This window comes from Rosa rugosa, chromosome 3 (assembly GCF_958449725.1).
Source record: "Rosa rugosa chromosome 3, drRosRugo1.1, whole genome shotgun sequence".
Taxonomy (NCBI): Eukaryota; Viridiplantae; Streptophyta; class Magnoliopsida; order Rosales; family Rosaceae; genus Rosa; species Rosa rugosa.
The window spans coordinates 29,405,553-29,420,935 of record NC_084822.1 but is presented as its reverse complement, the minus strand read 5'-3'; the positions used below and the strand labels follow the sequence as shown (position 1 = coordinate 29,420,935).

At 39.1% G+C, this 15,383-nt stretch overlaps 1 long non-coding RNA gene across 1 annotated transcript; it reads right to left on the bottom strand.

The window, feature by feature from the left end:
- Positions 1-6,416: 6,416 nt before the first annotated feature.
- On the bottom strand, positions 6,417-8,411 carry LOC133736646 (uncharacterized). The gene is made up of 3 exons (XR_009859647.1): positions 8,231-8,411; positions 7,471-7,547; positions 6,417-6,643 (listed from the first exon to the last, which is right to left on the bottom strand). It is a non-coding gene; the product is annotated as an uncharacterized LOC133736646 (long non-coding RNA).
- Positions 8,412-15,383: the final 6,972 nt, after the last annotated feature.

The window sequence follows — 15,383 nt, the reverse complement described above, 5'->3', positions numbered from 1 at the left end:
TCGCATCACCATTCATTAAAATGATGCCTGCATGAGTGACTACGGCAACACGGTTACTTGGTTTACAAACAGAGAATGAAGATGTAGAGTTAATCTGTTAATATGGAGGTCCACAACCATTTTGAGAGATCAAAATGTAATCCCCAAGCATCAGCTTCCGACACCTCACCTTTCCCCTTGTTAATTATCCATATATAAAACTTCAATCCAAGTACGGGCAGAGCCTCTAATAACTCTACGAACTCCAATAATACCAGAAATCGTTCTAACACCATCCAAGATCAACTTGGAATGACAAGAAGTTGGTTTAATCCAAGATAGAATCTCAGTTCTAGTATTCTTTTTGTTCTCCATTTGCTAGTATAACCTAACAATCAGCACAGAACCATAAGCATCAATAAAATGTAGAGGATTTTGCAATTGGCTTCAAAGGTACTATTGTTCTTCACTTCCAAATGAACCCAGCACTTGAAGATGCCATGAGCTTACCTATTAAAGACATATTCAACTCAATGCCAACCTTGGTTCGTTAAGTGGCCTATGTACACAGATAAGCTCAGCGTCTGCCATCCATCTAAATGCAGCTTGTTATTATCCATGATTCCACGGTTTGGTCGTGTTCATCAGAAAGTTCTCCAATACTGTGATGTTTGATATCTTACAATGCTGGAGCTAAACACTAGTAGATCTCCAGAAATTTTTTCCCCTCCAACCACTTGCATCTCATCTGAAGTTTTTCCAATGCAGCTTAAAGTCTTTTAGTTTTTTTGAATATATTAATTAATTCAGTTCAATATGGATCTGAATCATTTGATAGCTCAATCAATATATACGAATACGATGCATATAACTGTGGCAGCAGAGTTATTACTTGTTACGTTTTATAGTTCTTGCGAAATCAATAAAAAGGCATTGATCAAACGCACTTTCCAAAGCTATAACAGATAAACAGAAAGCTAGTTATATTGCTGGATATGCTTCTGAAACTCTCATACTCGTCCCTTTTTAGAGTGATCGATTTAGAGGCTGTGAACTCTTGATTTGGAGCAACTGGAAATGTACTCTTTTCACTCATGTAAGAAAGGAATGAAAATAAGAGAAACAATGAAGATTAAGAAAATCGAAAAGAAACTTACCACATATGTAGAACGAGCAACCATAGATATACATATGTAAATGAGAATTGAAAATACATACTAATTAGTTAAGATTAAGTAGTTTTGATTAATCAATAAATCTAGCACAACGTGTGATGACACTGCAGCCACGCCTATAAGGATTAGCCTGCCCAGATCTACCACAATTGTAATACGAATGTCCAGGTTGACCACATGGAACCATATTTCTTTTTAGGGCTTCATAGCTTATATATCTTGTAGGCCTATCATCATTAGAACCATCTTCTTCATCTTCAACAGAATAACTGAGGCAGTCACCAGAAAAGCCATCGCTGCAAGAATCGATATTCTTAATATCTGGACGCGGTGGTGCTGTTGACATTGCCCTTCCATGATTGCTGGTTCTAACTGAGAAGTGTTGTGGGGTTGATGATATTGAGTCCACCACCATGCCCATTGCCAAAGATGTCACACAAAGGAAATTTACTAATCTAAATGTATTGATCTCCATCACCACCTAGAGAGAGAGAGAGAGAGAGAGAGAGAGAATGAAAAGAGATATAGCAGATTGAGTAGTCTGAATATCGAATGAATGCATGAATATTAATTGTTAGTTGGTATATATAGTATATGATCTTGTAGGCACAACCAAGTTCACAAGCTTTGTATTGTCCTCCTTTTTAATTAGGCTAGGGCATTCATTTCTCATGGAATATGGGCGTTTGGTGGGCTTTCACGAATAGGAAGGTATTCGGAAAAGAAAAGGCAAGCACAAGATTTTTACTCTCCTCTTTTTTAGAACCTCGTCAACATCGGCAAAATAAAGTAATCACGTACATATGCATTTCTAACCACTTCAAAATTGAAAAACAATATTCAATCTTTTCATGCAATGACACAAGAAACAAACATGCTATATATGAGATGCAATGAATGAATTACCTTTAATAAGAGATTCACAAACATCGGCAAAATAAAGTAATCACGTACATATGCATTTCTAACCACTTCAAAATTGAAAAACAATATTCAATCTTTTCATGCAATGACACAAGAAACAAACATGCTATATATGAGATGCAATGAATGAATTACCTTTAATAAGAGATTCACAAAGATGACCTTCATCTCGAGTTCCAATAACTTTTAGTCTTCACCTAAAACTCTCACATGGTTCTAACTTAGGCCCAACTCTTATTTTTTTGTACAGGGCAATGCCAACGCACAAAAGTCCTATACTAGCTAACACCCTCCCCCATCGACATTCCTATACAAAACCTCAATTACAAGATAAACAAAAGGACCCTAGAGCTAGATCTGCTTCTTTTGGATTTACCACATTATGAAATTCCTAAAACACCTTTTAGAATTAAAAAAATAATAATAATAAATAAATAAATAAAACATATAGAATCTGTTACCAAGACCATTTCTCACTGTGCACACTCAAAGACAATATTGACATTCTCTATCTTTTGAGTAATTCAGGCTTCTTCGGTGGCGGCATAGTCGTTCTAGTGTTTGTGATTTATGAATTTGTGAAGGACCCTCCTGATTTAAAATTCTAACTCGGCCCCTCTATGTAGAAATTATTGTACGTGGATGTATTAGCTAGTTCAGTAAGTTATTCAAAAATTGGGAAGAAACATATATATTTTAAATTTTTTTATTAATATATAGAGAATACTCGATCAATTATCACATTCTTAATTTCCATGTGATATAATTGGTCTAAACATTCTGCTCAATTGTTTATTTTCCTACCTAAGAGAGATTCAATATTATGATAAAGAAATCGACTAGAATTAGATAGCCTCAATTTATACACAGAAAATTGAAAATTGAAAGAAACAAAGAAACTAATTCTTTGAGAAGCAACGCAATTGTATTCCATAGATGATTAAAAGGGAATTTGATCATCAGACAGATTATTCTTAAATTCTATAACTAGCTTTGAGATTGTCCATTGGTAGCTTGATCGAAAACACTAATTAGTTGAGACTGAAGTACGTAGTTCTAATCACTACTTCTGGCACAATGTGTGATGACACTACAACCACGCCTATAAGGATTAGCTTGCCCAGAAATACCACAATTGTAATACGAGCTGCCTCGTTGACCACAGGGAACACGATCTTTCAGTAGGGCTCTATAACTTATATACCTTCTGGCTTCATAAAGATGTCTTCTTCTTGTCCTTCTTCTTTCACTAGCCATAAAATCCTCATCAGAATAACTGTGGCAGTCGCCAAAGAAGCCGTTACATGATGAGAAATTGTTATTATCTCGACGTTTTGGTGCAGGCACTGCTCCAACTTTCCGCATGTCGGTTGAGAAATGATTTGGGTTTGATGACGAGTCAGCTATCATTGTCATTGCCAAGGCCATCACAAGCAAAAAATTTATTGCTGTAAATGTATTCATGTCCATCATCACCATATGTTAGAGAGAGAGAGAGAGTTGCAGAACGAGTACTAAAAGGATTGAGGAATATTAATGGTTCATTATGATATATAGCAATCGAGTTTGACGTGAGTAGCTAGTGTTCTAGCCTTCTAGGTAGTATTATAACGTAGTTATGCTTTGGTGTGAGATGTAGTGTAGCGCGATTCTCACTCATTACTCGTTAAACGAGATTTGTTCAAACCAAACCGCTAGCTTATACCAGATTTATAGGCTCCACTTCAGGCATATATGACCAGGCTTCTTTTTTTTTCTGGTCTGACTTTTTAAGCCAATTTTTTTTTCAAAAAATTTCCAAAAATACATTAAATGAAATCTGCATCTTAAAAACACAAGTATGGCTCGTTGCTAAAAAAAGAAGAAGCTCTTCATGTACTTTGCACGTCATTACGTCTAACTCCATAACAGTGTAACCTCAGGTCATGTTGCAAATATATTGTATGTCATACCATGAAAGGCTAAATAATCTTTCTCTCTCCAAAACTCCAACAATAATCGCACCCCTAACTTGGAACGAGGGTAAATGTAGGGGTCATCAAGGGGCCGGGCTAGGGCCGGCCCTACCCTAAATTTTAGGGCTTAGGGTCGGGCCGGGCCGGGCCTAGTCAAAGTCAACAAAATTTAGGGCCGGGTAGGGTCGGGCCAGGGCTTAAATATGCTAACCCTTACCCGCCCGAAAAGCCCGAGCCACTAGGGCCGAAAGGGCTGGGTCGGGCCGGCCTTCCGAATAGGGCTGAAATGGGCCTAAAAGGGCCTTAATTTGTTTAACAAAAAGAAATATATTATTTTTATTTTTTATCTCAAAATGTGGCTCAATGGTTATATAGGTAAGGGACAATGATAAAATAGGTCATTTTAATGTGCCTTATTATAATTCAGGAACCACAAATGTCCCCATGATAATTAAGGTCACCTATTAACAACCTACCACTGGAGTTAAACTTAATTACCAAAGTTGCCACTGACAGCTCTCTCTCTCTCTCTCTCCCTCCCACCCGTTGCCCATGCCCGTCTGAACCATGATCTATTCGGAGTCTCGACCCTTATAAAAATATCTCTCTCTGAGATTGGAGCCTGCCATGTCCGATGAGGAGCACCACTTCGAGTCGCCGACGCCGGAGCCTCCAAAACCACTCCTTAGCATTTCATAGTTTGATTGAATGGAACGGGAGGGATTCGATTCCCTCCAAACGGTGCGTTTCTTCAGCTCCAATCTCTTTCTTTCTCATATATGAATTCCTTGATTCTTTTGTACCGCTCATCTTCTCTATTATTGTCTTTCTTTTGTGTTAATTTAGATCTAGATGCAGCACAATCCGATCCGCGTAGGTTTTGTTTTAGATTCAGAATTTATTCAATTTTGGGACTTGTAATATGGAATGAGTTGGATCGGTGTTGTTTAGGTGAATAATTGATTATTGGATAGTAATTTTGATCAGTGAGGTGCTGCTATTATGTTAATAGTTTGTTTATTGTTTTAGATCCGTAAGTTTGATTTTGAGCTCAATTGGTGTGTTTCTTTCGTAGCTATAGTGGATATGATTTTTCAGAATGCTTGGAAGTGTGACTTGGTTACTGATTACAAGCTGTAACATGATATTTGTAATTTTGAAACCAATACTCTATCAACTTGTTGCAGCATGCAACAGGTTTTGGTTGAGGTTTCTAGTGATTAGTGTGTCAACCTGTGAATTCTAGCTGCCATGATTGAGATCCTTAGTAATGGAGCATCCACTCTGCTTTTGCTTTTATTTTTACTGCCTGTCATGATACAGAGCATGTAGCGGTGAGTTTCATTTAAGCAATCCTTGCAATAAGAAGGAAATTACTGAGGTTAAATCAATAAATGGTGACTCTTTGTTGCAGCATAAAGACTTGGACAATGAATAAACCATGTTTAAACTTTTTCAAATATTTTCCTGAGTTTAGTAACGTTTGTGAAATGACAGAGGGGTAGTTAAGCATGAAACCAATATTTTAAACATAAGGAAAAGTACCTGTAAACTAGTTTAGCTCTATGAATTGCTCATTCACATTCCGCATATCAAACATGTTACTGACTATGTCACTGATCATATAACTGTCAAAGTTACTGATGATTTTCTCATTTTCACAAGAAGAAATCTTATAAGTATACAACACTTTAGAATGTCACTTTATTGTTATACTGTTCAAATTCATTGACTATTATTTTTTCATGGCCAACAGATTGGATTGTGGAATTTTTGTGATGTATTACATGAAGAAACTTTCGAAAGAGGAGGGGATTCAAAAGACAATCAGCAAGAAGTATATTTTGCAATATAGATCGAGCTCATATAATCAAGACATTTGCGAAACATAGGCAGAGTTAGATTTCTGTAAATTTAGAGTTTTAGCAATCTGTTTAGGGTTAGGATGCAAGTCACTGGCCAATTGTAAACTCCAGCTTACTAAATCAATTAGCTTTTTGTATCTTTTTATGGTGTCACTGTTATATTTAGTGACTTTGAATTGCCAGTGACTTGGCCAGGAATTGACAGTGACTTTGTTGGTAACTAGCCAAATCACTGACCAGGTAACTGTTAACCTCAAGTAACTAGCCAAGTCACTGACCAGGTAACTGTTAACCTCAAGTGATTACTGTAAAGTCTTTGACCATGTTACAATCATGAACATGTCACTGACCATGTAACTGTCAAAGTCAGTAAGTAATTGATAATCTTCATTGCTAACCTCAAGTCACTGGCCAGGTAACTGTTAACCTCATGTCACTGATCATGTAACTATCAAAGTCACTAATGATGAACTGTTAACCTCATGTCACTGATCATGTAACTTACAATGTATATGTCACGCCCCGGATTTTGAATGATAAATTCAAATCCGAAACCTGAATAATTACAATTACAAAAAACCAAATCTCGAAACTTCGAGTTCATTATTACAATTCACTCTCACAATATATTATAAAGCTCAAATGAGCATAACACACCTCACAACTTACAATTGTTGTAAAACTCTAACAATTGCTCTAACCGCGCGATCACCGTCCTGGTTCTCCTGTCCTGTAGGATTACCCGCTACACAATTTGAATAGTGTACCGGGAGTTGCAACAACACAAAACCCGGTAAGCTTTTTACAGCCAGTATGAGTAAACAAGAAAGAACTGTTGATTTATTAGATTTCAAGACTACCACAAACCCACGTTACTTTCTCACTCTCATATATATATATAGACACTTATGAGTTACTCTCAATTTAGCTCATAAGATCACTCACTCTCATATATATATATAGACACTTATGAGTTACTCTCAAATTCGCTCATAAGATTTCCCAACATTTGGTAGACAGACTCATATATATATATAGACCCTTATGAGTTACTCTCAATTTCCCTCATAAGGTTACCATATATATATTGACACTTATGAGTTACTCTCAATTTCACTCATAAGTTCACTCCACATTTGGCAGACAGACTAGAGCTCTAACTGAACGTAACCACTCGTCCGGCCACAGACGTGATTACGATTTAATACTATTAATAACCACCAGCCCGGTACGAGAGCGTGATTCACTAATAGATGCCATGGTCACCTCGTGACCTAGTGATCTCCACAGATCACAACAATTTATTGTTCCTCAACAATAAAACTCAACACCTCTCACAATATATTGTTTCTCAACAATAAACTCAATACGTCTCACAATATATTGTTTCTCAACAATAACTCAACACAACTCCAACAATACATATTATTTCACGTAAATAATAATAATATATATATATAGACATTCACACAGGAATGCCTATTAATACCAACTATAGTTCATATGATTGCAATAAAATAACGTAATTAAATGTATTGGGTTCGTAATATGAACCACGTGAGGTTTACTCACCTCGATAATCCCGCTGCGTCTTAAATTCAGCTCAAAATACGATCCACAATCGTCCACCAACTCAAACCGTCAATCACCTAGTCAGATACGATCTTAACTTAGCAATCATTCATAACCCACACATATACGGAAATCCAACGGTCGGATTCAAATTAAACGATGATCCAACGGTCGGATCTGAATTTAATGATGATCCAACGGTCGGATCCTCACGGATCGCCTTTAGGATCATCCTCCAAAATTATCACGAAGATCCAACGGTCAGATCTTCCTGAATCGCCTTTACTAACATCTCCACAAAATTATATGAAAATCCGACGGTCAGATTCTCACGAATCGCCTTCCGAATCACTATTTCTCAATTATACGAAGATCCAACGGTCGGATCTTCGCCCGTGACCTCACAAGGTCACCGGGACAGTCATACGATCAACATATCCAAAATTGAAGCAAAACCGATGGTCAGATCTTCACAGATCGTAAACCGAAGATAAACGTAAAAACGTTAAATAGTAACGTCAAAACGTAAATCCACTATTTATCAACTTTTTCTAACATGACCATGTTATATATCAAAACGCTCGTATGGATGCATAGATCATCGCCTAGATAATGAAAACTCGAAATATGGTCTGATGCGCCGCCACAAGCGGTGGTCAGTGGGCGGTCAACGCGGCGGTCAACGCCGGTCAACCACCTCAGATGGCAAAGTGACCAACTACAAACTGGTTCAAAATGAAAGGGTGATCGACTTCCATACCTGGAGCTAAGTCTGGTTTGGCCTAGATCGTCCTAGATCAAGCGTTGAAGTTGGATTAATCCGGAGCGTCTGATCAGATTCCAGATTAAATCAGGGACGTCGAAAAAGTCAAACCATGATCTAGCGTTCTATACAAAAAATCGTGATGAAAGGCTTACATGGGGATGATCAGCATGAGGAGGAGATCACGAAAATGGGGACGATCGGCCCATGCAACGCCGGAAAAGTCGTTTTCCGGTCGGGTCGGGTTCACATGGCTGGGCGTCTTCGATCTCCATCTGGGGGCAGCGGCGGGGCAAGGCGACACCGGAGGGAGGCCGGGCTTGGAGCGGCGATCACCATGGTGTCCGGGTCGTGGCGGGAGGACGCCGGAGGAGGAAGGAAAATCCGGGTCGGGTCGGCTAAGACCCGTTGGGTCTGACGGTCGAAAGAAGAGAGAGAACGGAGAGAGCTGGGGGACTGTTCAGCAAAAATGAAAATGTTTCGTCCTTAAATGAAAAATCAGATATTTTTCCTATTTATAGAAAATTCCCAATTTTCAAATATTCATAACTTAATCATACGAACTCCGAATATTGCGTTCTACATGTCCACGAACTCGTATCGACGAGCTCTACAACTTTCATGAAGGAAGTTTTCCCAAATTTTGAACGTATAAAAAGTCAACTTTGTTGACCCCCTAAAAACGTTCGTTTTCGAAAATAAAACCGTTCGAACTAATTCCACAACTTCTCCAAGCTTCGTACTCGCTCCTACTATCGTGAAATCATTTCTAAAAATCCACGGAATTTAATTTGGATTTTCCGGGGTATTACAGTATATATGTAACTGACCATGTAATTGATCATGTCACTGACATTGTCATTAACATGGCCTGTGACTTCACTGGGCCAACTCTTTGGCAACGTGTGTTAACCTGATCATGTCACAGATTATGTAACTGATCATGTAACTTACAATGTATGTAATTGACCATGTAACTGATCATGTAACTTACAATGTATGTAACTGACCATGTAACTGATCATGTCACTGACATTGTCATTGACATGGCCTATGACATCACTGGCCATATCAGTAGCTGGCCAAGTTACTGGTCATGTAACTTGCAAACTCAATGCTAACCTTCTTATTTTAAAAATGGAACAAGAACATGTCAAGTCACTAGCTAATCATTGTTATATTCATGTCCTTGACCATGTCACTGTTATACAAGTCATTGACATATTTTGGAATTTTCAAGTCATAGTTATATCTAGGTCACTGGCCAGGTAATTGTTAACTTCAAGTCACTGGCCAAGGTCACTGACTAGGTCATTCATAACCCCAAGTTACTGGCCATGTCAATGTTAATCTCAAGTCACGATTAACCTTAAGTCACTGTTAATCTCAAATCACTGGCCAAGTCACTAACCGAGTCACTATTAAGATATCAATTAAGATACGTAAGCATCAATTATTTTACAGGAACAAATATGGCTCACATGTCCTCGAACACCTACCAGTTTGAACAAACAAAAGTACTAATGAGATTTAATAAGGGGAAATTACTGGTCCCCCCCCTATACTTTTTAGGATTTGACAGTTCAGTCCCTGCTATTCCAATTTTAACACATAACTCCCCACACATTCAAATTTCACACAATTTGGTCCAAAATGACCATTTTACCCCTCACTTCCTTTTTTTTATATATCTAATACACACACACACACACATATATACATACATACATACATACATACATACACACATATATATATATATATATATATATATATATATATATATATATATATATATGTTGTAAATATTATTTCTTATGTGGCTGTCCACGTTATTAGTTAGGGACCTACATGTAATATCTTAATAGTGTGAACACTTATCATGTAAACCCTACCTCTATATAAGGGAGGCATCTGAGACTGAATAATATACTTCTCTACTTTCCCCTCATCTCTCTTTATACGTTTCTTATTCTGTACAAAGTAAGTCAATACTTTTTAACACGTTATCAGCACGCTCTGCTATTTTTCTTAAAACTCTATGATGATCTACGAGTTTATAGTGCAACGTTGTTGCTCTTTACTATAATTCATGATCTATGAGTTTATTTATAATCTATATCAATTATGCATATTAGGGTTTATGGAGATATACGGCATCATATCAATTATAATCAATAGTATAATTATAGAGTTTATAGTTTAATATCATGTAAACCCTAATATCATATTAGCCGTGCCATCAGAATGTGCTTCTTCGTTTATAATTGATATAATAGCCGTGCCATCAGAGATGATAATTATAATCTATATCAATTATATATAGTTTCATATGGTTGTTGCGATATCTTCTTCGTTTATATTGCTTCTTCTGTTCCTTCTTCATTAATATATATATGAGGTATATGTTGTTAACATAATGGATATATCTTTGCTGTTTCATTCCTTATCGCATATATGATATTTATTTACTTAAATTTATCTTATATGTTTTATCAATTATGCATATTTAATATTCATAATACCAGTGAACCTGAAGTTTCACTACTGCTACTCGAGCCAGAAGTTTCGAGTACATATCCGTTTGAACCCGAAGTTCAAAAAATTATATGAAAATCCGACGGTCAGATTCTCACGAATCGCCTTCCGAATCACTATTTCTCAATTATACGAAGATCCAACGGTCGGATCTTCGCCCGTGACCTCACAAGGTCACCGGGACAGTCATACGATCAACATATCCAAAATTGAAGCAAAACCGATGGTCAGATCTTCACAGATCGTAAACCGAAGATAAACGTAAAAACGTTAAAGAGTAACGTCAAAACGTAAATCCACTATTTATCAACTTTTTCTAACATGACCATGTTATATATCAAAACGCTCGTATGGATGCATAGATCATCGCCTAGATAATGAAAACTCGAAATATGGTCTGATGCGCCGCCACAAGCGGTGGTCAGTGGGCGGTCAACGCGGCGGTCAACGCCGGTCAACCACCTCAGATGGCAAAGTGACCAACTACAAACTGGTTCAAAATGAAAGGGTGATCGACTTCCATACCTGGAGCTAAGTCTGGTTTGGCCTAGATCGTCCTAGATCAAGCGTTGAAGTTGGATTAATCCGGAGCGTCTGATCAGATTCCAGATTAAATCAGGGACGTCGAAAAAGTCAAACCATGATCTAGCGTTCTATACAAAAAATCGTGATGAAAGGCTTACATGGGGATGATCAGCATGAGGAGGAGATCACGAAAATGGGGACGATCGGCCCATGCAACGCCGGAAAAGTCGTTTTCCGGTCGGGTCGGGTTCACATGGCTGGGCGTCTTCGATCTCCATCTGGGGGCAGCGGCGGGGCAAGGCGACACCGGAGGGAGGCCGGGCTTGGAGCGGCGATCACCATGGTGTCCGGGTCGTGGCGGGAGGACGCCGGAGGAGGAAGGAAAATCCGGGTCGGGTCGGCTAAGACCCGTTGGGTCTGACGGTCGAAAGAAGAGAGAGAACGGAGAGAGCTGGGGGACTGTTCAGCAAAAATGAAAATGTTTCGTCCTTAAATGAAAAATCAGATATTTTTCCTATTTATAGAAAATTCCCAATTTTCAAATATTCATAACTTAATCATACGAACTCCGAATATTGCGTTTTACATGTCCACGAACTCGTATCGACGAGCTCTACAACTTTCATGAAGGAAGTTTTCCCAAATTTTGAACGTATAAAAAGTCAACTTTGTTGACCCCCTAAAAACGTTCGTTTTCGAAAATAAAACCGTTCGAACTAATTCCACAACTTCTCCAAGCTTCGTACTCGCTCCTACTATCGTGAAATCATTTCTAAAAATCCACGGAATTTAATTTGGATTTTCCGGGGTATTACAGTCTACCCTCCTTAAAGAAATTTCGTCCCGAAATTTGAGCGTAAGTCAATTCCTCTCGATTAAGGTTGACCTAACCATCGAATCTCCATCTTTCCCAAAGCTGTAGTAATCTACAAAGCCTCAACCCTTGTATAAAAATACATTCCTATGGCCACTAAATCCTTTCATCACAAACGTAAACTCACACAACAACTGCTCAACAACACTCCACATCACATACACAAAATCGTCACATGGATCATCTCATAGATCCTCACATAGATCTTCACATAGATCATCACATAGATCTTCAAATAGATCATCACTCTGTACTGGCATACAAGCACAGTAAACACTCCCACAAAGTGTTTCGCTACTCAATTAGCATCACGGTAAATCTCCATAGTAAAACTTAAGCATGCACCACTCTTCACAACCATAGAGATGCATCACTCAAAACAAATCATCCCCAAAAGCACGCCAATTAATTATGTCATCCAATGATGATGACTTGGGCTTGCTCAATCCTTGGGCTAAGCACTAGGGCTGGCCAATTGGGCCTGAAGAAATCGGACCATCCACATTTCGAACCGGCCCAAACCACTTTGGGTTTAACATTTGGGCCTACTATTCGGGCCGAACAATTGGGCTTACTATTTGGGCCTACCAATCGGCCCACCAACTTCCAGCTCGGCTACGGTATGAAATTGTACATACCGTATATACGTATACATACCGTACAACTGTATATACGTATGCATACCGTACAGACCGTATATACGTATGCATATTGTACAACTGTATATAAGTATACATACCGTACAGACCGTATATACGTACGTATACCGTACATACCGTATATACGTCCGTATAACAAGCATATACGAGATCCAAAAATATTTGTAAGAGGTAAGGTTCGAACTCCCGACCTCAAACACGAAGGTTTTGCTCCCAACCACTGAAGCAAGAGCTGCCTTCATTAATATATGCTCACGTGTTATATTTATTATGTCATAAGCGACATAAATAAAATAACGGGGGAGGCAAGGTTCGAAACCTCAACCTGCCGCACGAAACCTTTGTCCCCCAACCACTGGAGCACAAGCTGTGCTTAATATAATGTGTACAAATTTTATACTTATTATGTCACAAACGAACATAATAAAAATAAACGAGAGGCGAGGTTCGAACCTCAGACCTCTTGTACACGAACTGTACACTCAACCACTCGAGCACGGCTGCTCACGTTATTATCCATACCAATCCTTTTATTTAAACCAACTGTTTCAACTGTTTCAACAATTCGGCCCAAAACATCCAAGACTGTTGCAGAAACCCAGCCCAACGTATCCAAAACTGTTACAGAAATCCGGCCCAACTCATCCAAAACTGTTTCAGAAACTCGGCCCATCATGTCCAAAACTGTTTCTGAAACTCGGCCCATCAGGCCTCCACCCACAGCTACAGTGATGCCTTGATCCGAGACAGGCCCAAGTACGGCCCACTTGTGTCACGGCTTATCCCTTCCGTGATTTACGGCAGTCAAATCTGCTTTCGGCTAAAGCTGTCTGCCACAGCATCTCGAGGTTCGGCCTGTCCCCTTACACGCTCTCCACGCGCCAACAACTTTTCCGGGTTTTCGGATGACTTTAATCCAACGCGTGGATTCAAATTCTGAGATCGTTCATCCAATGGTGGAGATCTGCTCACCTTGTTCTATAAATAGGTGCATTCTGGGGAAAAACTGTTCACTCCAAAAGAAAAGAAATTTTCTTCCGAGCTCAAGCCTTTCTCTCTCAACTCTTCAGCCTTTCTCTTCTCAAATCCTTTCTTCATCAATTTCAATCCTTCTCTTCTGATCTTCTCTCCCATCTAGTTGATTCAATCCCATCTTTCCTCTGAACTTTCAGATCTTCAATCTTTTCCTCCAAATCTTCAATCCTTCTTTCTCAGATCTTTTCTTCCATTTGAAGATTCGATCTCATTTTTCCTCTGAGAATCTCAGATCTCCAATCACCAGTTCAACAACTCCAATCCTTCTAACAAAATCTCCCTCAAACACTAAACCATGTATTCCTCGATTTCCACATCCTCTCACCCCATGACCCAAGAGCCACGAACTCTGCAACTAATGGAGCTCCAAACCCCGCAACAAATGGAACCACAACAACAGCAACCAACAGAGGAGGGAGGAAACACCCAAGCAGCTGGAAGTAGTGCCATCATGGATTTCTGGCGAAGCCGTACCAGGTGGATTCCTACTCCAGAACAAATAAGAATCCTCAAGGATCTTTACTACGTCAAGGGATTTAAGTGCCCAACTACAGAGCAGATTCACGAGATCTGTCTCCAGCTGAACCAGTATGGGTATGTTGAGGGTAAGAACATTTACTTTTGGTTCCAGAACGTCAGGGCTCGAGAGAAGCAGATGAATAGGTGTAATCAGGCTGCTCCAGTGCCCATGAGAACTAGTTCTCTTGGTACTGGTAGATCCATTGATCTCAATTTTGGGTCCACTGGTTCTACTGGTGCTGGTGGATCCATCGACATCAATTTTGGGCCAGCTGGTGGATCCATTGACATCAATTTTGGGTCCACTAGTTCTACTGATGATGGTAGATCCATTGATCTCAACTTTGGTTCCACCTATTCTACTGGTAATGAAGGATTTCTTGATTTAAATTCTGTTTCATATTCTTCCTCACACTTCAACACTAATACTAGTACAACTCTTTTGGCACAACAGGAGGACAAACATCCCTGCAACAACGAGGAGGAGATCACCAGGAGGTTCAAACTCTTCCTCTGTTCCCCGTGCACGGCGAGGACGTCTTTGGTAACCTGAAGGCTACTTCCGAGGAAGGTAGCGCTTTTGGTTACTATTCTGGTGGCTCAGGCGGTTACCACAGTGGCTCAAACGTTTCTCTTGAGCTCAGCCTCAACCCATCCGGAGCTGCTGACTAGGCTTAGTATAGCATAGTCCTCGTTTCCCTTTTTGTAATATAAAATCAATAAGATTGTGTGCATGTTTTCTTTTTCTTTTTTTGTTTAACCACAACAACACCAAGGATCGAACCTTGGTCACTTAATACTCTTTTCAAAACCATCGAGACTCTGCTGCACACATCTTTCAAAATGATTTATCACAAACAATCATTCAAAACCTAGCAATCAATTAAGTCACACAGAGGTCAAGCTAGTATCCTCTGAGTCAAACCAAACACAATAATTTCGTCGCTAGAATTAGGGATTAATAAAGCTAAACACTTCCTGAGTTAGCTAGGAAAAACCC